The following is a 26814-nucleotide window of genomic DNA, read 5'->3' on the forward strand; positions in this document are numbered from 1 at the left end:
GAGTAGTAATTCTAATATCAGAAAAAATAGAATTATGGTCAAAAATCATAAGGGACAAAGACTATTAGACATTGGTCCGAAGAAACGATAAATCGTGAAGGTACAATGATCGCAACTGTAGAGGTGTTAAGTAATCTGGTCTCAAGATGCAGGAAATTACAACCAAGGAACCCACCAGGAGAAATAAATGACTACGGTAGCTGGAATTTTTAACGGACTCCTTTTATAAAAGGATAGAGTAAATACACCAACAGATAGTATAGATATTTAAAGTTAAATGACATAGTGAGTTAATTTACCTCTGTCATCTCTCCATCCACGTCCACGGCCCATAAAGAACATGGATTCGTTTTGTGCACAATCCGTTATTCACGACACGAGGCCATGTGCTCGTCCTCTGTACAGTCACCCCAAAATTTGATCCAAATGGTGAGACTGATGCACATGTGCACCCCAGGAGGTATGAGAAGGACTGGGTTGCCTGCACAGTTTGCACTTGTACCCAGAGGGAGAAATTCTGGCTTTTAAATACATCATTTGTCAAGGACAAACATTAAAAAGGAGTGAGCTCAGAGTCCAGCTCGAGAAGCTACAGAAAGAACGAAAGAATGTACCTAAAAAACAAAGCGGAAATGAGAAAAGGATGAGAGCAGAAATCACCGAGGCAGGGAGCCCTTGAACGAGCCAGGACGGGCTCGCAGAGCTGAAACCGGGCCTGGGAACCGAACGGAACAGCACCGGCTGCCCTGGGCAGGCCTGAGGGCAAAATGGAGAAGCAGCGGATGAAGCAAACTCAGAACGAAAAATGGGAAATCAAGGAAAAACAATAAAGCAAAATTACAAATGACCGCACACAGCTGTATTTTTAAAAACCTGGATAAAACGGATACACTTCTGGAAGAATATAAAATGCCCAAATTGACACCTGAGTCAGGAAAGCACTTAAATAGACCCAAGTCCATTAAAGAGCCTGATGTGGGAAACTTGATTCTCACTTCAAACCTTCACAAAAGGTAAATTATTTCATATGCAAACTCTTCCAAAGAATAGAAAACAAGGAAATCCTCAGCTTCTTTTATGAGCTAGTAAACACCCTGTTGCAAAATCAGAAAAGACAGTTATATGCCTTTTCAATTAAAAAGTCATTAAAAAAAAAATCACTGCTCCAAGCGTCTACTAAAAAATGTCAGCATGGCGTGGGGTTGTTGCAGGAATGCAAAGATGGTTCAGCATCAGAGGCTCGAGTGATGCGATCTACTTCCAGGATGTGATGATCATGTGATGATCCTAAGAGATGAAGAAAAAAAGAATGTGATTGTGATGACGGTTCATTGTATGTGTCGACCTGACTGGGCCACGGGGTGCCCAGCATTGGGTCAGACGTGGTGGCAGGAGCAGCAGGGCGGGTCTCATCTGAAGTCTCAACCAGAACAAAAAGACGAGTAGGAGGGACCCCACCACCTGGCTGTTGGCCAGGTCGGGAGGTGGCTCTTTTCCTGCCTTGACAAGAGTTGACTTCCGGCTCCCCTGCCCGCAGCCCAGGAGACCACCGCGCAGGGGTCCCTGACAGACCACTGTTGTCTTCCAGGACCTGTCTGAATATCACAGAGGACGTCAAATGACTCAGGGGTCCCCGGGGACTGCCGTCCATGCTTTGCTCTTTAGGGGTGGCCCCAGTTCCTGCCATTGTTCCCGTTCTTCCATGGGTTGGGTCGGCTGTCTCGGTTGGGGGTGCATGGGACAAGTGTGGGTCTGCCTTTCCTCAGCCACGGCCCTGGGGGGCTGGGGCCACCCCGGCAGGCTGGCAGGGCAAGTGATCCTGCTACGAGCCAGGCCTGGGCAGGGCTCCTGTGTCACTTGTTTCTGCAGGTCCCATTGTGCTCACCTGACCTGTGGGTGCCTGTCTTTGAAAGGCCTGGGTCCTTTTGCCTGCCATGTGGTTTCTTTGGGGACGGTGGGCGATGAGGACAGGTTTCCACGGCGCGGAGGCCCTTCCTCCTGGGGCCTGGCCTCTCCTCGTCAGCAGCATGCACCTGCAGACAGACCCCGCGCAGGCTCTGCGCTCGGCTTCCAGACCTGCGGCTGGATTGACTGGGTGCCTGAGGGAGCTGCGTTGCGCTGGCCCCGGGACACGCGTTTCTGCGTCTCAGGACAGAATGGCTGCTCCCTCCTGGATGCAGACCAGGCCACTGGCCTCCTCACCTCGGCTCCGGCAGCCGGTTGCTTCTCCTGCCATCAGACTGAACCTCAGTGGGATTCTGGGACATGGATGTGCGGGGGTATGAATGTGCCGAAAGCTCATTCGAGAGATTCTGGGGGTTGACACCTGGGAGGACGAGAAGGAAGCAGGTGGCTGAGGGGGAGCTGGGGCCGTGGGGTCGTGTCCGAGGCTGCAGCCGGTCCTGCCAGGTGCTCCGGAGCTGGATGGCCCCGCAGACCCACCCCCGCTGGCACCGGGGACCTTCCATCTGTCAGCAACTCCTCACGGGGTGTGGCTGCCAGGGGTCCAAGGCGGCTGTCTGCAGCCAAGGTCAGCCTGCCGAGGGGACCCCGGTGCTGGCGGCGGGGACGGGCCCGGGGCCTGGTAGGAGCGGCAGGGGCACGCGCAGTGCAGCGCTCGCTGGTGTCCCCACGTGAAGGCGCCCTTCCTGGGCACTGCGGGGCCCGTGGAGCCGGGCCTGGCCCTGCCGCTGGCTCGGTGAGTCCTGCCCCCTGGGCTTCTCTTCTCTGGAGGTCAGTCCTGAAGGGACCGTTGGTCTGTCATTTCTCTCCCCATGGACTCTGCTCCCTGAGCACAGGGCCCGGTCCCCAGGGCTCAGGATGGCGCCCGGGCGTGCCGGGCACCAGGTCAGTGCTGACTCCAGGCCCTTGCAGGTGCGCCTCCCGCAGTCTGGGAGCCCTCTGCCTCTGCTGGCTCCTGCCGCCTCCTTCAGGAAGCCTTCCTGGCACAGGGACCCTGGCCCATACTGCTTTGCTTAGTCTGGACCCTCTGGTGGGGTGTCCAGGGGTGGTCAGTGTCGGGCACATGGTCAGCGTGTCCTCCTGCAGGGACTTGGTGGGGAGTGGTGGCCGAGAGGCCTGTGCAGTGGTCAGAGACGGCGCTGCCCACACCAGCTGGAGTCACCCCCTAGGCCGCCGGCAGGGGGAGTCTGTGGCACCTGCTGGGCCTCGGGACAAGGACACATATTTAGCAAAGGAAGAAGGTGACAATGGGCGTGGCTTTCAGGATGCAAACGCTCCAGCACCCGGCGCATCCCTCGTATGTGAAGTCCAGGGCTTCTCGAGAAGTCTGGGAAGTGAGCACCGAGCAGCTGCATCTGGGCACGGCCTGGCGGCTGTGCTGACACACGGCTGGGGGGGTCCGTTCCTCGTTTCCACGTGGCCCAGCTGCTGTGCTGCCCAGCGGTCTAGGGATGCGAGTGGAGGTGCCACTGGGGGTGCTTCTTCGATGAGATTGGCATGTAACTCAGTGGACCCTGCATGCAGCTGTGGGCAGCCTTGTCCCGCCAGGGGACTGACCTCCTGGGGAAGGGGGTTCCATCCCAGACGCCTCAGACTCAGGCTGCCCCCTGGCTCTTCCCTGATCCGTGTCTGCTGACCCCCCCCAGAGGTTCTTAGACGCTCCTGCCCCCTATCCAATGAGCTGACTTTTTAAAATTGCACACTCTCTATGTGTGTACTATACATATGCACACATGCACATACATACACACATACACACCGCACACACTTATAAACCTGAACACACGTGCACACACGTGCACATTCACACACGTGTCACACACTCACGTGTGCGTTCACATGCATGCACGCACATGCACAGCACATGCACACATACACAGGCACACCCACTAACACACACACTTGCATGCACACACAAATATGCACACATGCACATGCATGCGTGTGCACGTGCAACTATACACCTGCACGCGATGCATGCAAACACACATATGTGCATGCATGTGTGCACGCACACATGCACATACAGCACACCTCGCTTCACTGCACATCACAGGGCATGTTTTTACACATGGAAGGGAAGACCCTCCACCAGCAGAAAGACGAGCATGTGCTTTCCTGCTGTGGTTGGGAACCCAGCCTGCAGCACCCCTGAGGTGTGCTGCACGCACACACATGTGCACACATGCATACATGTACACAGGTGCAAAAGCTTAGCACTGATCTTGTCTTCTGCTATCACTCCTCTAAGGGAGGAGATGTGGTCATATAATTTTGTTCAGGGCCCCGCACACCGCAGGGGACAAGATGTCCAGGGGCTGGGTCTGCTGGGAGGACAGGCCTCTGGGCAGGAGGGGTGTTGCCTGCTGGGCCCAGGGACAGTTTCCGTGCACCCTTGCACTGACCCCAGCGCCGCCTTAGATTTCCAGAGACCTTTGCCGGCCATACGGGTGGTCTGTGGGCTCTGGATGTTGTCGCCTGGCACCTGCCCTCTCCCGGCCCAGCGTGTGGTAGTGGGGTTGCCATGGGGCAGGGGGCTGGGGGCAGGGACAGAGGACTTGTCACCGCCATGGCAAGCGGCCTGTTCCTCCAGGTGGCCCTGGCCCAGTGGCCAGGTGACCGGCTGCCCGCCGGGCCCTGCTCAGCCTCCCTGACGCGGTCTGGCTGCGCCGGGCTGCGGCTCCGGGCGCCGCGGCCGCGGGAGCCCCGTTGCTCTCCATCATCAACGGGTGACAGCGGGAACGGTGGGAGTTCATTACAGGGACCATGAATTGTGGGAGGTAATTTAGATTACAATTTAAAGTTTAATTTAAAAATCTATCAACAAATGTGAAAGTGCTGGAGGAACATTTTAAAATGCACTTTAATCTCAGCAGCACAAATAGCTTTTCGGGGCTCTAAACATCATCACCTGGAAAAACAGTAAAACTTTACTGCATCTTTAATTAAATTACAAACACAAAGGATAATTAACTTTTTTATTTTTATTTTATTCATGCCATTGTTTCTCCTGGAGTCAATATCTTCCGGCTGCAGGAGCGGCTGTTACGGGCAAGTTTACGGCCAGGCCCCTGGGAGCAGGCTGCCTGGAGGGAGGGGCGCCTCAGGGCCGCGAGGGGCGCAGGACCTGGCGCGGGCTGGTGCCGGGCTCCCCACGGGTCCCAGCGGGGCCGCGAGCCGGGGCGCTGAGCCGCCCTGCCCCTGTGCTCACAGCCAGGTGAATGGTCTGAATATCAACTCAGTCCCCGCAGCAACCCGAGACGTTACCTCCTCCCCTTCCACAGACGGGGAGACCGAGGCACGGGAAGTTGGGGACCTACCTCGGTCACGCAGCTGGTAAGTCCGTGCAGAGTTGAGTCCAGAGGTGCTGGGGTAGCAGCAGGCCCACCTGGGACCTGGGCTTTGGGCCCGGAGGGTGGGGGCGCGAAGGGTGAGCACATGGCCTCTGAGAGGGGCACGCGGGTCCCCAAACCCCAGGACATGGGGTGGAAGGGGCCTGGGGGACGCTTAGGGGCTGGGGTGGGAGGGCCCTTTGAGAAGCACTAGACTTGGTGCCCCGCTGCAGAATGTGGGGGGCAGAGCATGTGGGGATGGGGGTGCCCAGGAACTCGGGGTTGGGAACCCCAGGCGACCTTATGGGGAGCAGCTCCTCCAAATGGGGGGTCCATGAGGGGGCAGCCGGAGCAGGAGCGTGGTTGGGAGGGGTGGGAATGCTCCGGGTGGACTTGTGGGAACTGGCGGAGTGGGGGGTGAGGGGTCTGGACCACACCCCTCCCCCACCCCCACCCCCGCCCTTCCCTGCCTCCCTGTCCCTTCACCCCCCTCCCCCACCCTGCCTCCCTCCCAGCTGGCAGAGGTGGGGGAGGGAAGCCTCACCTGTCTGTGACCTGATTTTCCCTCACCTACAGCGGGTTCGGCTTGGGGGTTCCAAACATTTGGGGCACACCTGGGGCACAGGCACCTGGGCGGTCCTGGCTGTGGATCTTCTTGTGCCAAATCACCGCCCCAGTGACTCGGGGAACGTCCCCCCCCCCCCCGGGGAGCCCCGGCCCCCACCGGTTTCCCCTAGAGCTCTTCTGGCCTCAAACCCAAGCCGCGGGGCCTCCTCCTGCCCCTAAGGGGCTCCCGCGGGGCTTCACGCTGCGCCCTCTCCCCCCCTCGCGTGCTCACTCACTCGTGCCAGCACGCCCACCCGCGCACGCGGCAGCCTCTCACGCACCCCCTCCCAGGGGCGCACGACGCTCTCGGACCCGCGGGCTCTGCAGGGAGCGGCCCCGCCCCCACGGCCGCGGCTGCAGCGGACGCCACGGCCAGGAGGCTCCTGGGGCCGGCAGGGTTCCGTGGTGAGTCTGCCCCCCGATTCTGGGCGCGTTCCTGGGCCTCCCCCTCCCGTGGAGGCAGGGGGGCAGCTGGCTGCACGGCGTATTCAGTCCTAGTGAGGTGGCTGCTTAATTATTGGTTAATCTAGCAATTTAGCATGCTTCATTTAATTCTAATTAGGAGAATTAATAGGCAGGGAACGGCGATTTCAATAGAGTGGCACAAAACAAAACCCGCCGGCCAGGCCAGCCGGGGCGTCCTGGGCTGCGGGCGCCAGAGGCAGACCTGCGGGGCACGGCGGTGGGGGTGCGTGGGGGCAGCAGCCACCCCGCCCGGTGCCCATGGACCAGGGGTCTCCGCGCGGCCCGGCTGCGCCCCAGGCGGCCCCGCCCCGGCCCCCGCCCCCAGGCCGGCCGCCTGTTTGTCTGCTCATCAAGCCGGCTCGCTGACAAGGCCCGACGTTGGACAAGACTGTTCCTCTAATTAAGGTGCTAATTGAATTAAATGGCCGCGGTAATGAGCAGATGAGCAGCATAAAAAGTAAAGAGTCAGATAGACCAATTAACAAGGGCCCGAGCATAATTATAACAGTGGAGACACGTGCGCCGGCGCCGGCCGCTAATTGTTACCTCGGGATTTATGGTAATTGTCCCCACAACAGGCAGCGGCCGACCTGCCCGGGGCTGGTAATTAAAAAATGATATTCTACGCCAGTGCCCGCCGGGCTAATTAGGCCTTGATTTACATAAAGGCCTGCCTGCGAGGGGGTGCTGCCCTGGCCACCCCGGGCAGGCCAAAGCCCGAGCCCCTGCGGGCCAGCTGTCCCCTCCCGCCGCCACACCGGCCCTGCCGAGGACCGGCGGGCCCAAGGCTGCCAGGCCCGGGCGTGCGGGTTCCCTGGGCTCCAGTCGCCCTCCGGGGCCAGCTCACCCCCGACCCGCCTCTCTCCCTGCCCAGTGCACGGCTGTCCTTGCTGCCCCAGAGAATGTGCCTAGCCGGGGGACCTACCCAGGCAGACTGGTCTGGGTCTCCTGCCCTCAGCCCCTGACCTGGCCCTTCATACTGCCTCCTCTGGGGGACAGCTCCCGACCCAGCCCCTGGGGTAGGAGGCACCCCACCCCCCAACCTCAGTCAGAGAGGACCAGAGGGGACAGGCAGCCACACAGTCAGTGGAGGGCTGGAGGGAGGGGGCAGCTGTGTGCGGGGGAGAGGGGGGCAGGCATGAGCCTGGGCCTTGTTGCTGGGAGGCAGGGGGGCAGCTCCAGCTCCATCACCTCTGCCCTCACGTCCTGCTCCTCCTGCCGTGTGAGCCACCCTGCGCCCCATTTTAGAGATGGCAGTGGGGCTCAGGGACACTGCCCAGGGCCCTTCACGGGCAGACCTCTTCTCTGGAGTGGTGCCCCGGGGAACGCTGGTCTGGGCCTCTCCCCGACGTGGACGCCCGCCCCCGTGCCCCCGTGGCCTGGCCGCCCCCCGCGCCGCCCGGCAGGCGCCCGCCTCTGTGGAAGGCTCCTCAGCAGAGCTACCAGGACGTCCCCACTCTGCGCAGAGAACTCTGCCTCATTTACAAATGTAATTTCAATTGAGGGTAGTTTTCCAATCTCCTTCCATTTGCGTCCCCATCGAGCCCCTTTGCGCACACTGATGGCGTGATTAGACAGCTCTCAGGCAGCGGCGGCCTGGTCAAGCGCAGCCGTAAATTGGGAAGGATGTTTTATCAGGACGCGTCGCCGCCCGCAGGCAGCTGTGGGGTGCTGCGGGCTGTCCCCTCAAATCACGGTTATGGAATAATTTAGCCTCCGATTCCGAGCGCCGCCGCCCCCACCGCGCGGCTGCCACATCCCAGTGAGCACTTCATCCTGCGTTTATTCATGCCAGGTCTGCTTTGCTTGCGTAATGAGGGCGCAGACGTCCGCGGTGATAGATAGGCGTGAGATTAAATAGGATCTTTATGACTTCTGCAGCCATCAGTTCTGACTGTGCGATAAGACCAGTCGACTTCAGTCTTGATTTGCTCTTTATTGGAGCCAATATTAGCGTGAGCTCACCGGTGCGCGGGCCGATCACAGCCACTTAAGGTGGAATCGCAGGATGAGGCGGCTGCGGGGGCCGGGAGGGGCTGCCCCAGGCCAGCTGCAGGTGGGCCCGCTCCCTTCTGTCTGTGGTGTCAGGGTGACCGGCTGCAGCCCACCCACAACAGGGCAGCTGGTCTCTCCTGCCCACCCTCCCTCAGGCCCCAGCTCCCACAAAGGCACCCGGCAGGGAGGGAGGTTGTTTATCTAGGACTGGAGGGCACCCAACCACTTCCTGGGTGGGGACAGGAAAGCGCACGGGCCTTCCATTCTCTGGCTCCCTAGCGGGCAGGTGGGGCCTTGGCACAGGACACCCCCATGCACTTGGGGGGCCCTGCCCAGGCCCCTGGCCTCCAGCTTCCCTGCTCCCTGCTCCCAGAGCTGCCAGTGGGAGCCCCGGGCTGGCCCCAGTGCCGCCCTCGCCTTCTGTGCCCTCTGGATTCTACCTGTGGGACAGAGCCCTCCCACCGGTCCTTGGCTGCGGCCGCTGGCAGCCACCGCCGTGTCCCCGGGCCCCTCTCTGCGGCCCATGTCCTCCTCCCTACTGGCTGGGGCTGACACTCTCACCTAGAAAAGCCGAGCCTTGGTCTCAGGGTCTCCAGGACACCTTCCTGTGCAGCCCTCCTGTCACTTGTCCCATCGTGCACTTCAACCCTGCAGGGTCAGGGCTGCTGGGACCGTGGGAAGGAGGAAGAAAGGAACCTCACTGTGGCCGGGGTGCCCACCCAGCCTAGGCCTGTGGGCCTCCTCTGCCTCCCCCACGCCAGGCACCCGTGTCCCCCTTCCAGTGCCTCCCGCCCCGTACCCCCCACCCTGCATGTGGCTAGCTCTGCTGCCCAGCTGCCCTGAGCCCCGCAATCTGTTGACCACCGTCGTCCGCCCTGCCGGCCGCCTGCACCCCCTGCCCACCGCCCAGCCCCACCCACACGCCCCTCAGCGCTGCGGAGAGGGCCCGCGGGCTGACTAATAGTCACGCCCTCGCTGTAGTGCCTGCGGTGACCTGAGCCGGTGCTGCGGCCGGCGATGACGAGACAGGTGGGTGGCCAGCGACGACAGGACAGGCGGGAGACATCTGCAGACGACAGGGGGCCGTGGGGAGGGTGCGAGCGGCGCCTTAGATGCCCGGCCTGGCAGGGACTCCGGAGCAGGCCTGCGGGTGGCAGAGGCTCAGGGTGCGTGGGAGGAAGGGTGAGGAGGTTGGGGGGCCTGCCCTGGCGGGGACCAGCTCACCTGGATGGGGTGGCCCTTGGTGACTGGCCTGGCACAGGGCCTGCGGGGGAGAGTGGTCACTGTCCCCGGGCGAGTGAGAAGGAGGCATGGCACCTCCCGGTCCCGGGGGTCCTCTCTGCTGCAGGAGACGGGCCGGCCTCGCTGTCAGGGCTGAAAGGCAGCGTGGGGTCTGGGGCTCCTGGGCCAGAGGAAGGACCTCTGTGGGGACACAGAGCAGCAGCACCGAGTCTGGGGTGCAGCGGAGAATAATGGGCAGATACTGAGTTCCTGGTTGTGACGGGTGAGCCCGTAACGAGGGGACGCTGGGCTGCATGTGGCTCTGCACTGCCTGCGGCTTCTCAGTCTGAAAGGGTCCAAAAATGACGGGTTTTCAAAATCCCTGCTCGTCCCAGTGTGTAGTGGCTGCGGGGGAGAAGGGGCCAGGCTGGGGTGCGGCGGGAGGGGGTGCTGGAGGCAAAGCCCCCAGTTGCAGAGTGCTATGTGCACATGTGTGTGTTACATGTGCGTGTGAGCTGTGCGTGTTCGTGTGTGGTGTGTTGAAAGTGTAGTTATGAGCCATGTGTGAGTGTGAGCATGGTATGTGTGTTACACATGTGTGCGTGCTACACATGCACCACAAGATGTGGGTCCATGTGTGTGTCGTGTTGAATTGTGGGTGCGAATCATGCACAAGTATGCGTCAATGTGTCACACATGCGAGTCGTGTGTGTACACATGCAAATCGTGTGTGCACACATGCAAGCCATGTGTGCAGATGTGAGCCTGTTGTGTCCATGTGTGCGGCGTGCTGAGCGCATGGGTGTGAGCCATGCGAGTATGGGTTGCGTGTGCACGTGTGAGCTGTGTGTGTCTGTGTTTGTGTGTGTAGTGTGTTGAGCGTGTGGATGTGAGCCATGTTGAGTGTGTGTCTTGTGTGCGTGTGAGTTGTGTGTTCCCACATCTGTGAGGAGCTGCTGCCTCTGCTCCGGACACCTGCCCCCCACGAGGAATGACCTCTCACCCTGGCAGTTTTCAAGCCCAGGCTGCCCTGCAGGAGGTGGCCAGTGACCTCTCCCCCGGCCCTCCCTCCCTCTCAGCGTCCTCCCACCTGTGTCTCCAGGTCCCTCCTCTTCTGCTTGCTCACTCCACAGGGGCAAGCTGTGGCCGAGCCCCTGAGGCTGGCGTTCGTGAGCAGAGGGCGGCAGTCGCCACTAGCAGGGGTGGGAGGCCTGCCGCGAACAGGCGGAGCTGCCTCTCCTAACGCTGATTTCAAACCCAGCCTCCTGGTAGAGCAGGGGCAGCCCTCTCTTTCCATCGTAAATGTCACCGCCGTGGGCGCGCCTCGAACGGGGCCTCACTGGACAAGGGGAGGGGGCTGCGAGGTTGGGGTCTACGAGGCTGGGGTCCTGGCGCAGTGGGGGCAAGTCCCGTGGTCAGAGCACCTGACCCACACAGCCGCCGCCGACCCCGCCCCCACCCAGGGCCAGCCAGCACCGTGCGCTTCTGAACGAAAACAGCTCGACACGTCGCTGGGCGGGCGTCCTTCCCGTCTCCTGAGCACCTGCTGGGTGTCACGTAGACGCAACTGCCCGGGCTGCCAGCTGGCCCCCTGTGCAGGGGCATCCCGTCCCCCTCAAGTTCCCCTGGGGGTCAGGGCCCCAATGGCCGCACCCCGAGTCCTCGGTGGACCTTCCTCCACCGTCGCCCTCCCTCCCGGGGCCCGGAGGGGACCCCTTTGAGTGGTGGGGAGCTTGTCAGTTGCTGTCAGGTGTGCCTGTTCTCCTGAGGCAGACCAGTCAGGGCCACACAGGGGGAGGGGGCGCTGCCGTCCTGACGCCGGGCCCGGCAGGGGCCCTGTCAGGGCGTGTGAGCTGCAAGGCCAGCGGGCCATCTAGGCCATGGGGTCGAAGGTGTCTCAGCAGCGGGGCCTCGGTGACCCTGAGAAACGCCCACAGGGCCCAGGGGAAGCCGGCCGAGCCCTGCGCGTCCTGCAGGCCACACTCCGTGGTGGCCACACACCCCTGCCAGGAGCGTGGGCGGCGAGGCCTCCGGACAGCAGCCAGTGGGGCGCTGGGCGGGTGTGGAAGAGTTTCTGCTCAGCCTCGGGGACGGCCCCGGAGCGGGTCCCCAGGGCCCTTAGGTGCGCTACGCCACCCGCCGGGACTGCGCCCCAGTGTCTGACCCTCACCCCAGCAGGGCTCTGGGAGAGAGCAGGGGGTCAGGCAGCCAGGAAATTGGAGGATGTGGCTGGGGATCCCCTGTGAAGCGCAGTGGCCCCTTGCTTCTCTTTCTTTCCGTTCATTTCCTCTGAAACAACTTCCCGGGAAATGGACGGCGGCCTTGCCTGACACAGTGATGACGGATGGCCGGGCCCGCGGCGCCTGGTGCACGCGCGGCTCCGCAGCTCGGCGTGTGGCGGGGCTGGCAGAGTGGGGTGTGGGGGTGGGGAGCAGGGACGGCGTCTGCGGCTCTGTGGACAGAGGTGGAGTGGGGTCCACAGGACGGGGGAAGCCCTGGGGGCCTGGGCGCTTGTGCCCCCATGGGCCGTGCTGGCAGCAGGACGTGGAGAGCCAGCCTGGGCGCGGTGCCCCCGGGGCGGTGCAGAGCGGTGTGGAGCCCTGGGACCCAGCCCCTGCCTGGCCTGGATGCTGCGCGGTGTCCCCTCCGCCACCTCTCTGCGCCTCGGCTTCCTCCTTGTGAGTGGAGCTAGGCTGCCCGCCCGTGGGCCGCTGACCAGGGCCGGCCTGGGGCCGCCTGCCCACTCGCAGCACCTGGGCTGCAGGGTGTGGCCAGGGCTGTGGGCGGCCTGCGGCCTCTGCAGACTTCCACCTTAAGGTGTGAACAGCGGAGCCCCCCCGCCCCCACCGCCCCGGTGACAAATACTAATGTCTAAATCAGCAGCCCGCCCGGCCGGCCTGCGCCCGCTCATGTTCTTTGCTGAAATGTCACCTGTTCCTATCTAGCGATTTGCATAATGCAAAGCTTCTCACTCGTAAAATACAGATTAAGGGGGGAAGCAGAGTCATTCTGGAACCAGAGAGCCGTTTCAGGGGGGCGGGAGGGAGGCCGGCGCGGGCTCTTAACTCTGTCCCTGCCGGCAGCCGGCCTGCCTGCTCCTCGGGCTCTGCCTGGGCCGTCCAGCAGCGCCTCCCCTCACTGGGGTGTCCACAGCCCCGGGACCGTCCCCAGCTGCCCAATGTCCCCGGCGGGTGCTGGCCAGAGGGTGTCTTCTGCTTCTCCCAGCCACTGGTGGCCTGGGGGTGGCGGCTGCGCTCACTTCTGGAGGCAAAGGATCAAAGGGGCTGCTCAGGGGGCTCCTTTCTGTGGCTATGGGGCTTTCAGATGCTTCAAAGGTGTTCTTGGGCCTGGGGAGGTGCCCCGAATGCCCAGGGGAGCTTCTGCTATCCGCTGCCTAGGGGGCAGGCCTCGGGCTGCTCCGTGGCCCCCTCTGGTCAGCCTGGGCGAGGGACAGCGGCCGGTGGGCGTGCTGGCCTGTCCCTGTGGGGATGTGGGGCACTGGAGAGCTGGCTGCGGCCTGACTCAGGGCTTTTGAAGAGAAGCCAGGCTCAGGGGTCGGCCTCCCCTCACCTCCAGGAAGGAGCTGCGTTCTCCCCACCATCCCAGGCCATACCTGCCATCACGTCCCCTGAATGTTCTCCCTGTCCAAGTGGGCCTCGCCCACCATTCCCTGCCTTGGGGTCCTGCCGGCTCTCCTTCTGCCATCTGCAGAGACCCTCTCTGCTGCAAAAGGAGCCCCTCCACTGGCCGGCCTGACCCATGGTAGGTACTGGGGTGCCAGGGACGGGATGGGGGGGGGCACCAGGAATGGTGCAGAGGGGCCAAAATTGGCCTTCAGTCTGGACCACACATGATGGGAATGGAGGTGCTCGGCTGTGGGCCTTGGCCATGCCCCCTGCTCAGGGCAGCTGCCTGGGCATCACAGGGGAGGTGCAGGCTCGCTCACAGGCCTCCCCATCCAGGAGAGGGGGCTGAAGCCCGAGCCGGAAGCCCCCAGCGCCCATCCCAGTGTGCAGGCACCTTTGGACCACAGCCTTGTGCCGCTGGATCTACCTGAGCAGGTGACCAGGTGAGCAGGTGAGCACCCGCCCTCCCCGCTGGACATGGTCTTGCGGAGCCCTCACGGCCAAAGCCAAACTTCTCTCCATTCGCATTTTGTCGCTGGGGAGACCGAAGCAAGGATGGGGTGAGCTGGGGTCTGGACTCGGGTGGTCCAGGACTGACCCCTCCCTGACACAGAACTTGCGCATTGAGCCCCTCAGTGACCTAGGCCTCATCTGAGCCTCCACCCAAACCATCCCTGCTCGTCCCTGGCCTGAGAAACGGGGCAGATGAGTCAGTCCCTCAGCATGGAGAGGGGGAGCCCTTGCTCCTGGGGACACTCGGGGTATTGCCCTGTCCCTGACAAGCCACAGCAGAGGCACCGCTGCCCAGAACACCCCAGTCCAGACACAGACTCACTGTCTGCAGATACTACCCCCTGCAGACACCTCTCCTCTGCAGATACTCCTCCTCTGCAGATACTCCTCCTCTGCAGACACCTCTCCTCTGCAGATACTCCTCCTCTGCAGATACTCCTCCTCTGCAGATACTCTTCCTCTGCAGATACTCCTCCTCTGCAGATACTCCTCCTCTGCAGATACTCTTCCTCTGCAGACACCTCTCCTCTGCAGATACTCTTCCTCTGCAGATACTCCTCCTCTGCAGATACTCCTCTGCAGATACTCTTCCTCTGCAGATACTCCTCCTCTGCAGATACTCCTCCTCTGCAGATACTCCTCCTCTGAAGATACTCTTCCTCTGCAGATACTCCTCCTCTGCAGATACTTTCCTCTGCAGATACTTCTCCTCTGCATGTGCCCCTCCTCTGCAGATTCCCCTCCTCTGCAGGTAAGCCTCCCTCTCTGTCCCTGGGAACAGAGGGTTATTTTTCTGGATCCAAAGCCCTCCCCAGCATTGCAGGGCCCTGGAGGCCTCTCCCGCACTCGCCTGTGATGAGCTAATGAGGGCTGGCGTGCACACCCACAGTGTGCCTGCCTTCCCTGTGCCTTAGGGAGCCCCAGCTCTGCCTTCCCCACCTGACCCTCTCCATGGGGGGCACAGCTGAGGCTACACAGCAGCCCTGCACAGGCCCGTGGCAATCTCAGTGGACATCAAGGACAGTATTCCTGTACTCGGACTGCGGCTCCTCCGTGAGCCACAGCCAATGGGACAGCAAAGTGTTGGTCTGTGGCCAGGAGGCTGTGTGGCCTTTCTTTAGCCCATGATGCCGGGAACCCAGGTCCAGGGCTGGGACCCCCAGCCACACAGAGGCCACTGCTGCCCTTTGCTGAGGCCGGTGACATCCACGGGAGCAGCCCCGCCTGTGGGTTGCTCGCACCTGGTGTTGACACAGCCCTTTCTGAGCTAATGGTTCCCGGAGGGGCAGGGGCTTTGAGTGGCTCTGGTGCCTGAGCTGCCCACGCCTTCCCGGGGTCCCGCTGCCAGGGAGCCGAGGGCCCAGCTTTCCCACCATGGAGCCCAGGTGGGGCCTGGCTCAGGAGCTCACCCCAGAGCACCTTCACTTTGTCAGGCAGACAGGCCACAGAGCCCACGGGGGCGCCCCCGAGCTTACACATGGGGACAGAACAGCCTCAGGGCTGGTGTGGCAGGAGGTCGCGGAAGACCCTCACGTCTAACTGGCCAACCATTGTCCACAGGCTGGGAGGTGGTGGCGGTGGCGGTGGTGGGGGACTTCCCGAGCAGGGAATGAGTGTGGCCTGCCAGGGAGGGCCAGGTCTGGCCCCTGCCTCGCTCACTTGGTATTCGGTGGGTGCCTTTTGCCTGTGGGCTGGATGCCAGAGGAAGCCGGTGAGAACTGAGGCCCGGTGCTGGCTGCTGAGAGCTGGCACGGGGCCTAGAGAGCAGCCAGAGGCCCCATGTGGGGACTGGGACGCCTGGGCAGGGCTTGGCCCACCCTTGGTCCTGACACTGACCCCAGGTGCCTGTCTGCAGGCAGGCCGCTCGCTGGGAAGCTGAGGGGCAGGTCCCGCTGGCTGCACCTGCAGGCCCCCCGTGCCCCCGCCCAGCCAGCCCACCAGCTTCCCTCACTCTCTCGTCACTACCCAGCCCCGGCCTCCGTCAGCACCGCTGGGCCAGCCCTTCTCTGTCCTCAGAAGACTCGCCTTGTGCCGCCGCCTCTCCCCACACCTGCCACCGTGCAACCCTTCTGTCGGCCCAGCCTTCCCGAGCCTGGTCACCACGGGCTTCCAGGTCACTACAGACACGGGGCGCCCTGGCCCTGCTGACCTCTTCCTCCTCCTGCAAAGCCCTGCCCCTCCCCTCCCCCACCCTTCTCCCTCCTCCCCGGCCCACTCCACCTCTAAGTGCCCCAGATCCAGCCAGGGCCTCAGGTCTAGTCCCGCACACCTCTACTGTCACTCTGCCTGAGGCCATGTCACCTCTGCCCTGGATCACGCCCCTCCTCTGCTCAGAGCGCCCACTGGTGCCACGCAGCCCGAGCCAGGCAGGGACCGCCTGCGTGCAGTTGCCCTGGGACGCCTGGGCCCTGCCCCTGCTTCATGTCCACTGCAGTCCTTGTTCCCTCCCCCCAGTGACGCAATGGGACGTCTCCACCAACCCAGGGTGCACGCTGCCACCAGTACCTGGGGTGGGACCCGGCACCCCGTGGGTGCCCTCAGAGTCTTAAACTGTGGTCTGTGGGAGGGCATCCACGTGGCTGAGGGTCGTGGGGACTGTCCCCCCTGGGGCAGCTCAACAATGTCTGGAGCCATCTCCAGGGACCCCAGCTCAAATCATCCCAGGGCAGGGCTAGGGCAGAGGGGCCAAGGGCTTGTTTGGCACCCCCACCCCCACCCCCAGCAGGCCAGGCCACACCATGGGATTGCACCTGCCTGCTTGCAGGGGGAGAAGTGGAGCCCATCTGGAGCATCCTGGAGGAGGCAGCTGACCAGGTGGGGTGTGCAGACTGGAGATTCCTCAAAGCTGCTGAGAAAGCCCGCTAATGGCTTTTTGCTGATGAGCAGAGCCGGGCTGATTATGACAAATCTCCGGGACACACAGCACTGCTGCCACACCCACTGGGCCTCAGGGTGCCCTCCCCCTGCCCCTGGCTCCCCAACACCCCTCATCTCCCTGGACCTCTCCTTCCCACTGTGCGCCCACACTTCTGGGTGTGGCCGGGTCTGTCCCTGGGGGTGACTCACCTGCTGTCCCAGCCCGGCCCGGGGCACCTGACGGCTCCAGGTTTCTGCAGGCAGAGGGAATGGAGGAAAGCCCAGCTCTGCCTGAGGTGGGGGCAGCCCAGGACTCGGGGGGCGAGGCCAGCCACTGGGTCACCCCTCTGGTGGAGGTGGTTGTGGGCCACGGTTGGGCTCAGGGCAGGGGCCAGGGCTCCCAGGCAAGCCGGACGGATGCTCCTCAGCGGGGAGGGTGGCCCACGCTCTGTGCCCTGGTTTCCCGAGGGCACCCTGGGAAGAAGGGCCCGTTCTCTCGCCTCCCCTGGAGGGTGTCTAGCTGGGGAGGTAGGTGCTCAGACTGTTCTGAGTGTGGAACCTTGGTCCCCGGGCCCCACGGGCAGCCAGTTCTCAGCGTGAAGGTGGCGTGGGGCCCGGGGCTCAGGCAGCAACGAGACGCGTCTGAGGGTGCCGACGCCCCAGCTTAGCCATCGACCCCTCCTGCCCTGGGAGTGGCTTTGCACAGGAGCCTCCTGTCCGGGGCAGAGACTGTCGGCCACCGGCCAGCTGCCTACCCGCCACCTCTTCATCCATCCGTGCGTCTGAGGTGCCCTCCACACCCAGCCGCCTCGCCCTCTGCCCGCTCAGGGCGTCTCCCCGTCTGCCCTGTCCCTGCCCGCGCTGCGTCACCTGGTCCCGCCCCCTCCCCAGAGGACACACTTCAACGTGTCCAGCAACAGCTTTGCCACTGACACTCTCTTTCCCAACACCCTTTGGTCCGGCTTCCAGAACCTTCTGCTCCCGGGTTGCTTCCCAGCTCCCTGTGCCCCTCGGCACGCCCTCGAGCCAGCCCCAGCCTCGGCCGGACAGCAGGAGCCCCACGCCTCTGGCACCAGGGATCTGGGGAGACACAGGCCACTAGGCGGCGGCCTGCTGGGCGCTATTGAGAGGGGGCGGGGGCGGGCAGACAGGCGTCCTGGGAGTTTCGTGTGCACCGGCCCGGCCGGCTTATCTCGGGGAGCGCGTCACCCGTTACTGCTAATGACGCTGCGGCCCAGCCTCGCGCCCAGGCCGCCCCGGCCCGCGGGCAGCTCCAGCCTCATTGTTCCCTTGGCCGCCCCACTCGGCCGGTGGGAAGGGCCGGGGTCTCCCTATCGGGCCAGAGCAGCAGCCCAGCGTCGTGGGGGCCCGTGATAGATGAAGCATGGAAATTAGTTCCAGAGTTTAACTGATAAGCGGAGAGCAGGGCCACACTCGGTTATGGCAGCCCTAATTGATGAGCTCATTAAGTCCATTATTAGAGAAATTGATTTCAAATAGGCACTTAGGGCGGCTGCAGGAGGCAGGTGGGGCGGGAGCAGGACGGCCCGGGAAGTCGCGAAAATACATAATGAGGCAAGTAATTTTATAGGTTTGTTTAATGAAAAGCCCCAGCCGCATGCACTGGCCGCATGGGTTTTAAACACTCGTTTTATGTACTAAGAAAGCTCCCGGCAGCGGGGTCCTTCTTGGCCGGCCCACTTCCTCCACGCCGCCCCTAATTAATTAATTAACCCAGCCAGGCAATCAATGAGGTAGCCACGCAGAGCTGACACTGGAGGCCACCTGGCTCGCCAGGAGGGGTGGTCTGGCGGGGCTTCAGCCAGCCCAGCCCCCAGCCCTGCCTGCCCAGAGTCCCCGCACTGGGGCCGCTGGATGGTGATCAGGGACCTGGGCTGGGGCTGGGAGCCACCTCCCAGGCTGGGCGTATCCCTGTGGGTCTACCTGCCTGGTTTACCCTGCACTGTCCCCCCGACCAGCATTCCTCCTGGGGCACCTCAGTGGCCCTAAGCTGCCTTGACCGGCCCTCTGGTCCACTCAGGGTGCTGGCGACTCAGTCTGGGTGGTCCTTGGGACCCTGACCCCAGCCTCCACCCTGATGTCCTCAGACCTAATGCACCCAAATGCAGGCAGATACATGGACATTTACAGGCACACACGTGAACACGCATGATGAGTGACACCAACACATCCCATGGAACCCCACACAGACACACGTGGATGCACAGATAGGTACGTGCATGGACACACACTCAGAAAGCTGGACATGGGGATACAGGAAATGTCACACACAGACGCACCTGCAAACCTGCACACGGACATGCAGTCGGCACATGGGCGGGAGTGCACCTGCGCCCTTCCTTCCTTCTGGGCGCCCTCGGCGCAGGCTCAGAGTCACCCTCCCCGCAGGTCCCCACCACCCGTGGCCGTTCCTCTTGTCCCTTCGTCTGTCCCCTGCACCCGGCTTGTCCCTGGGCCTCTCCTTGCCCCGATCCCGCCCATTCCTCCCTCCAGCACCACCTCCGGGCCCCAGCCCCTCCCCAGCTCCCCCTGGCGTCCAACCCAGCGACACCAGCCTGGTCCCCCCACTGCTGCCCCCAGCCGTCCCTCAGTGAGGGCACCCGGCATCCCAGGGAGCACGCCGTGGGGGGCAGAGCCCGCTGCGCCCTGTCTGTGCCGCCCCCCCCAGGCTCAGGGCCTTCGCTCCTGCTGCCGCCGCTGCCCGGCCACATGCCTCCTCACCTCTTCATGGGCACCGCAGCCGCGCCCACCTCTGCGGGGCTCACCTTGGCCTGACGTGGCACAAGCGTCTGTGTGACGTGGTCCCCCATCCGACCGGCACGTAGCCTCCCTGGGAGGGGTCTTTGGTCTGGTTTCCTCTCTGGCCGAAACACCCCTGTCCCAGAGCGGCTCCGGGCACCTTGGCAAAGCTCCGGGGACGGATGGGACATCTCACCGACTCAGCTCACATGCTGGTCAGGAAACACCGGCTGTAGTGACACAGCAAGGGGTTGGCATTGCCTTTGGTCCACAGGACGGTGAAAAAGCGACGGGCCACGTGGACAGAGGGCGAGGGGCCCTGAGTCATCTGAGCTCTTGGCGTGGAGAACAGGATGCTGATCCACGATGTTGAAAATGGAGAATTCTAGGAAAGCCAGATAAACAGGTGTAAAGGGGGAGCGTGATTTGGAGACACGGTCACAGGTGTCAGGAGAATGGAAGTGAAACAGAAGGAGGCCACTGCGTTGGGGCCTGGGGGTGGACGGCCTGCCCCGGGGACGCTCTGCCCTCCAGGCTGCACAGGCCTCTCCGTGCCGGACCCCAGCGGAGGCCAGCGGCCGGCCGAGGAGCCTGGGAGCACGTGGGCTGGAGGTGATGGCGAGCCGGCAGATGACAGCACTGTCTCCGACACTAACTTCTGGTGACAAAACCCCATGACGCTGCTCAGCTGGCCATCACTTCTCACGGACGGTGCCACCGGGCAGCCTGCTCTCCGTGGACAGGAGACACCTGCCTCTGCCCCCCGTGAATTCCTCTTCAGTGGGGACCCCACCTGAGTGTTCTGTGGCCGCGTCTCTGGTCCTGGGCTGCGCGGGCGGCTGCGGTGACGGCGATCGCTGGCTCTTGGTGGCTGTTTGTCTCGCCCTCAGAGAGCAGCGCAGGTGAGGATGCCCCCTCTACCCCCTGCCAGGGACGCTGTGGCATCTCAGCCACCAGGGGGTCCCACAAACCCTTGGTGCCACTGCCAGCTGCTCAGGAGGGAAGACTCAGCCCAGACATTCCGCTGCTGGGACCACCTGGCCCTGAGTCCTCTCTGTCCCCTGTGTGTGACCCCTTAGGGTCCACGTCCACACCTGTCCCCGCCGCTGGCCCGCCTGGCTCCCCTGGGGCTCTGGCTGCCGCAGAGAGCTGGGTGGGGCTGGCTCGGGCTTTCGCTGGAGGTCAGGAGCAAAGAGGACAGCAGGCGGACGTCGGGGCCTTGGGGGTTGTTTCAAAGTGTCCACGCCCACCCGAGTCTACCCTGTGTCCCCTCCTGTCTCAAGAGCCCACCCCTCCCTGATCCGCCTCCCACCCTCGACGGAAGCGAGCTGTTCTGAGACCACGGTCACTCTGGGTCTGACCCTCAGCACATCCGTCCGGGACACAAGCCAAAAGGTCCGTTTCAGACCCAGCAGGCGCCCCCGCTGCCTGACCGTGTCTGGGGCTTTTCATGTTCGGCCCGTCTACACTCACGTGCGTGTTTATTTGTCCACAGAAGTGCTACTGTGATCTAGCAAACGGGTGATTAAAGAAAGCAGCGCTGTGAGAGCCCCACACCCACGCTGGCCTCGCTCCGAGCGCTGATCGTCCGCAGCTCTTGGGCCCTCAGGCTCGGAGAGACGCGCCAGCCAAACAAGCCCGCGTCCTGGGCACCGCTGTCACCGCCTGGGCGCAGGGGTGCCTGTGCGGAAGGGCTGATCCAGCCGCGGGTCTCAGCCCCGCCCGGCTCCCTGGGCCCCTCTGGCTCTCACTGTGCCCCCAGCCCCACTCCATGGCCCCTAGGCGGCCTGGCTGTGGGACGTGAGTGCCCAGGGATCTCCAGCCCCGCTGTCCACCCCAGACCAGAGCCCACCGGCACGGAGCCAGCCCCAGCACCCTCCCTCCCTAGCGGGCGAGATGGAGAGCCGGGCTGGAGCTGCACTCCACTCCGGAGTGAGCACCTGTGGGTCCTCAGCCTGAGCCTGTGGCCCTTTGTCAACTCGGCCCTGAGTCTCTGCCGTTTGGCGGCTCTGCAAACACCTACAACCAAGTCCTCTTCCCAGCACCGGGCCCGGGCTGAGGACGGAGGTGGGAGGGCAGCCGCCCAGCGGCCCCGGCTCACTCCAAGTCCTCTGCTCCTGGGGACCAGCGTGGACAAGAGGCAGATGACAGAAAAGCAATGTACAATTTGGCCTGTTCTGTTTCCAATTAAAACGAAGGCATCAGTTAACACTCGGGGCCGGGACTCTCAGGCGGAGATAACGGGCAGACAGCTCCATGACGCTCTGGCAGGAACAAATAATTTTGCACAAATTTGCAAACGGCGTGGTTTTTGTAAATAACCCTAATCTTTCTGCCAGCCCTGCTGTCGACGGCGCGTTTTTTTCCCTTGGTGATAATTTACCTATTGTGGCCTGGCCTTGGGTGCAGACAACGCCATCGTCCAATTTAGGCGCAAATCCATCCTCACGGCGCTAATTCCTATTGACCGAGCGTTTGCAAACTGAGCCTTCCCCCTCGTTACTCCTGCTGGTGAGCTGCACTAACGAGCCCGCCCGGCCCGCCCGGCCTGCGCGCGATGGAGGGGCTGCGGCTGGGGAGGGCACGGTGACGGGCGCCCAGCTGCGGGGAGACAGCGAGACCAGGCCAGCGGAGCAGCAGCCTCCAGGGCACGGCCGGCTGCGAGGGACAGGGCCTGTCCAGGGCTCTGACGGGCGGGTGCTGGGAACCTGGGTGCTGTGGGAGCGCACCCTGTCCTCCCACCCACCTCCTCAGTGAGGGCGTAAGGACAGTGCCACACGAACCTTGGAGCCAGCACCCCCGGGCCTGGAGTCTCCCTTGGGGAACAGCATCCAGAGCTGGTCCCGCCATCCTGTCTGCGCTGCTGCATCCTTGACACGCAGGGTCCCACCTGGCTGTCCTCACCTGTCCTCCCCCAGCCAGCCCCCGACCCCCACCCCAAGGTCAGGGTCCCACTAGGGCCGTGCCAGGGCCAGGGGCAGGGGATGGGCCATCGAGAATGGCCTCCTGTGGGACATTCGTGGTCTGAGGGCCGCTTCCTCAGACGGCAGCCGGGGGCTCCGCACCACGCCTGACCCCTCCAGGGAGCCCACTCAGGCGGCCCTGTCAGGGGCCCCACGCTGGCCTCTGCTGTGGCGGCAAAGCAGCGTCTGTGTCTGCCCCTAACGCCGGGTGAGGCTGCCGCTGGGCCCCCAAGCCCGCAGGCCCCCCTGCCCCCCTGGCCACGCCCTCTGCTAAAATGCTAGAATTTCCTACTATTTGTGTGGCTTTTAATCCATAGGAAGTCAATTTCCCACTCATATATTAGTTTATTTTATATTTTCAAATGGATTCGACCATACATTGATTTCCTGTTGTGGGTATTGTGTCCTGAGCGAGGATTACGCCGTGGGGAGAAGTGGAGACTCTGGCTCATAAAGGTTGCTTTGCACCGGGAGCTCTTATCTTGAAAAGGGAGAGTCCAATTTTATTGAAACAGCTAAAATCCCACTTAATTGAATTTCTTTCCTCTAAGATGTACAAGCTTAGAGACTTTTGCTTCCAATTCAACTCAGGCTCCACGGTGTTTAAATTTCCAAACCTATAAAGACCTTTATGAAAAAGACCCTGCGAATATTGTATTTCTGAGAGGGCGCCCGGCGCGCCCCCGGCGCGAGTGCAGAGGTAGCCACGTTCTGCAGAACACACCTCCTGATCGCTGCCCCGCACGCCCCTTTATGGATCACGGGCTCCGAGGCCAGAGCCCCGGGGCTGGGAGGGACACCTCGCCCCTCCCTGACTCTCTGATGGTGACCTTGACCTTCCCAGGGGGGCCCTCAGACTGAGGCAGGGCGGGCATCTGCCAGGGGTGTCCAGCAGAGCCCAGAGTACCTCGCCAGCTGCTGACTGCAGGGCTCGTACCCAGCCCTCTCTGCGCTCCCTCGGGCCCTTTCTGGGCTCTGCAGGGTGGCATTGGCCACACCCGTGCCCGCACAGTGGCCTGGCCAGGTCGGCCTCGTCCCTCTAGGAGTGGGCCTGGAGTCTGGATACCAGCCACAGCCCCCCAACCCCAACTCTCAGGGAGGAAAGAGTAAGCACATTCCCCACCCAGCACTCTGAAGACCAAGCGGTCAGGAGGGTGGATGCTGTCCCCCAGCCTGGCCACAGGGCCGGTCACACCCAGGGCAGGTGTGCGGGGACCTGCAGGCAGGTCCCTTCTGTGCTTGCTGTCCTGCCCTGGACCTGAGCCCTCAGCCACCAGCCCCAGGTGGGTGCTGTGGTTACTGCTAGGTGAGTCTGGTGGACCTGCCAAGACTGACCACCTCTTAGCCCAGCAGCCCAGCCGCTGGCTGCTGCATGCATGTACTGGGTGCATGTGTGCACACACATGAACACACGCTTCGCTCAGACAGGCATCACCTTCCCACCGCGTCGCACCTCCTCTGAGACCCCACTGTCAGAACCCCCCGACCTGCCTCTTAGCCTTTCTGGGGCCTGAGCGCCTGGGAGCTGGGCGGGGCCTGGCAGGGCCCCAGGGGACCCAGACTACGCTGAGGACCGGAGGCTGCTGAGGACGGGCGGTGGCCTACAGCGTGGGTCTGTCCCTCCGGGGCCTCACCTCTGGCTCCCCACCTCCAGCCTCTGTGTCCCATCAGCGTAGGGGCTCCCCACAGATCAGCTGGGGGGTGCTCAGCCCCACCCCCCGGGGGCTGCACGTGGCCTAAGAGGCAGACCCCCAGCTGTGGGGGACCCTCTGGGATGCCCTGCCCCGCCTCCCGGCCTGGCCCATTGTTCTCCGGCACCTCCTGGCTGGGCCTGGGGAGCGGCCTTCCTGGGCCTCTCGTGACACCCTCGGCTGCTCGCAGGCGGCAGCGCGGCTCCCGCTTGGCCGGGCTCTGACCGTTAACTGATGCCTCCTCGCGCACGGCTGCCCAGATGACAGTTTAATGACGCTCTGTAACGTGGCCCTGCTGTGTCTCTATCCCGAGAAGTGGCTCATGGTGATGGGGGAGGCAAACCGGTCCTCACGCGGCCCCACGCTGATGTGGGCCGGGTAGGACACTGGGGAAGGTCCTGTTTGGGGCCTTTGAAGGGCATATTCCAGCAGTGGGTCTCATTTAGTCATTCAACAGACACTTCCTTGGAAAGACTCTGGGACTCTGCCTGAGATGTTCCCTGTGTTGGGGGGACAGCAGGATGGTCACACGGGCAGAGGAACTGCTCCCGGGGAGGCGGACTCCGCGCAGGGTGGGCGGACCGAGTCACTGCGGGGCAGGCAGGTGGGGAGGCTTCCAGGGGCAGTGCTGGGCCCCTTGGCGCCCGCCAGGCAAATCCCCAAGCTGCCTGGTCTCCCCCAGGTTACGTTCTTCCTGGAGGTCCCCACTGTGGCCCCCAACCCCTCCTCTCCCAGCTGGGGGAGGGGCGTAGCTCTGCCCACCGCCACCACAGCTCCACCATGTGGGACTGTCTGCCCAGCCTGTCCTGGGCCTCCGTGTCCAGCTCACCCCCTCCTGGGACTGCATTTGGCAGGGGTGCGGGCAGGGGGCTCACCCTGCCCTTGGGCTCCCATGGGGAGGGTCCTGATGGAGGACCGTGGCCCAGGAGAAGGTGGTGGTGACCACAGTGACAGGCACAGGGACCAGGGCCGCCCCTCTCAGGCCTCACTCAGGCTCCTGCCTGCAGCTCCTCCACCCCAGGCCTCCCCAGACGGTGCCCCCTGAGCTGGGGCGCTGCACCCTGGGCAGCATCCTGAGAGCAGGAGAGGGTCCCCCGACAGAGCCGGTGCGATCCCTGCAGGGTCAGTGAAGGGGGACAGGGTGGCGGAGCCCTCAGCCTGGCCAGCACCCAGCAGCTGCAGTGCCTCCCCCCGCCAGGCCAGGCCCCCCCTTTAGGTGCCGGGACAGACAGAGGTCAGCCGGCCGGCGGTCACCGGGCGTTTTGATGGTGAATGTGATTCTGGGGCAGTGGGAAAACGAAGGCGCAAAGCCTACGAGGGGTCACAGACACCCTCCCCCTGCGTGGCCGGGCGGCGGGCCCCGGGCCCCGGGCTGGGAAGCCTTTTGTCTCGTGTTTAAGTCAGCGTGGAAGATGGAACGGTCACAGGGCACCCTGGCCCCTCGTGCCTGTTCTTGTGTGTCCCCGTGAACGCGCCTCTGATTTATAACCTTGCTCTCCTCCCTGAACGGAAACCCTGCAGAGCCTTTGAGCGCAGCTTGGTGAAACCCACCTCATTGCGCGGCGCAGGGCCCCAGGCTCCACCCGCCCGCTGGGCCGGGGCGCCGGGGCTGAAAGCGGGGACATGTGCGTCCAGATGGGCAGCTCGGCTTCTGCGAGGACAGCACGTGGGAAGCGCTTTCCGCTCGCTTTGGGGGTCCAGGAGGGCGCCCTCCGCCCCTGATGTGGGCGTCACAGTGCCCCAGTGCACGGGGGAAACTGAGCCCCACGGAGGCCAAGTTCTTCGTGCTGAGTCACGCAGCTGTTCCCACGGCACCACCAGGAGCCGTGCGCCCGTGCGGCCATATCCCCTCGACAGGCCGTGTGCACAGCGGTCTGCGAGAGCTGGCCGTGCAGGGCGGCCCCAGTGGTGATGTCGGGGTGTCCCTGGAGCGCCGGGAGCCACCCCCATCTCAGCCCAGGGCTGCTCGTGACCTCAAGAATTCGCAGGGCAACTTGTTCGGGGTTAAAAAAAAAAAAAGGTGTCGGGAGGCTAGTGCTGGGCCTTGGATTTGCTCTGTGAATTTTCGAATCATCTCGAGAATATGAGCTTCTTGATGAAAAGCATGATTTTGTGTTATGAACCAGAAAGTCACGGGCTATCAGGCTGGGGAGCGGGCCGCGGCACCGCCATAATGTCCCCACTGTTTCCGCGAGGGTGATGAGTAAACAGGCCACGCACCCATTCGAGCCCGTGTTGCGGGGGCTCCCTGGGCACCTGCCTCCAGGTCTGCGGGGGGGCCCACGGCACAGAGCCCGGGGCGGGCTTGCTCCTGGGGACGACGACACTCCCCAAGAGGCAGGATGCGCCTGCGGCCCCGTGCAGCTGCCGCCTTCCACAGCGGTGTTTATTGACCAGGAGGTAAAACTGTAACCTCCCGGGGGGGACAGAGCACTCACACAGGACAGACGAGCAGGCTTGGCCACAGGGACCCATCCCAGGGCCTGGGCACAGAGCACAAGGTCACTCCCTTGGTTTGGTTTGGGGTGGGCCGCACCGAACGTGGTGGGAGCAAGCGGGAGGGCTTCCTCTGGCCCACAGCCCCGTGGGAGGCACCCGCCCAGGCCCTCGCCCTCTCCACCCTGTCCCCACAGTCAAACGAAGACTGGTCCCGTGGGAAGGGTGCTGGCCTGGCCGTGGGGGGCGAGACACACGCTCGGTTAACCTGCAGCGCCCTCAGCCAGGCGGGCAGGGGTCTCACCCCGGGAAGGACTGTCTCCAGGTCCTGGAGGCTGAAGCGGCTGAGCCAGGGTGGGCAGGCCGAGTCCCTCCAGGGCTGTGACGG

The sequence above is a fragment of the Furipterus horrens genome, unplaced genomic scaffold (assembly GCF_987537825.1).
Source record: "Furipterus horrens unplaced genomic scaffold, mFurHor1.1.pri manual_scaffold_2, whole genome shotgun sequence".
Lineage (NCBI taxonomy): Eukaryota > Metazoa > Chordata > Mammalia > Chiroptera > Furipteridae > Furipterus > Furipterus horrens.